The sequence below is a fragment of the Magallana gigas genome, chromosome 6 (assembly GCF_963853765.1).
Source record: "Magallana gigas chromosome 6, xbMagGiga1.1, whole genome shotgun sequence".
Taxonomy (NCBI): domain Eukaryota; kingdom Metazoa; phylum Mollusca; class Bivalvia; order Ostreida; family Ostreidae; genus Magallana; species Magallana gigas.
Window position 1 is genome coordinate 51,854,067 of NC_088858.1, and position 697 is coordinate 51,854,763.

General features: G+C 35.4%; 1 non-coding gene across 1 annotated transcript; it reads right to left on the reverse strand.

The window, feature by feature from the left end:
- Positions 1 to 418: 418 nt before the first annotated feature.
- Trnav-cac (transfer RNA valine (anticodon CAC)) lies at positions 419 to 491 on the reverse strand. Its single transcript has one exon. It is a non-coding gene; the product is annotated as a tRNA-Val (tRNA).
- Positions 492 to 697: the final 206 nt, after the last annotated feature.

Genomic DNA, 697 nt, shown 5'->3' on the forward strand with positions numbered 1-697 from the left:
AAGCAGTGAAGTACAATCAGAAGAGGTAACCTTACCAACCGACTAAAAGAAAGCAGCATAATTGAGCTCGTGTATTATACGGATGGGCGTCCATGAAAAGTGCTTTAATTACTGTCACAACATGGCGATTTGAACGCATTGTAAAAGTGTTCAGAGTTTATATTGCCAATATATGTTGACTACCTCTATGTTGCTATGGATATAGCTTAAATCTACCAATTTGCAGGTCGCGAGTCCGAATACCGCAAGGTTTTTTTTCTTCATGAACAGTAGTACAATTTAAAAAAAAAAGATTTTCCCCCAAAATTGATTTTTTTTATCTATTCCAAGTCGAAGACATGCAAGAAATCCATATCTTTAGAAGTTCGTGGTTTTGTTCAGGTAGTGGAAGATCCTTATCATGTTTGGAAAAAAATATTGGTTCAGCTGGGGGTCGAACCCAGGACCTTTCGCGTGTGAGGCGAACGTGATAACCACTACACTACTGAACCAGCCGCACACGTGTGGAATAAATGTTGAATAGTTAAATGTAGCTTAACAAAAAAAATTATTTCAAAAATAGGGTTAAAAACAGATACTGATAGAGAAATTAAATGAAAGAAAGATATGATTTCGCTGATTCTTACATTTTTATATTTTATCGTTTAGCCTACAGGAAATATCATTATCATAATATTACCCAGAATGCATCGTTACG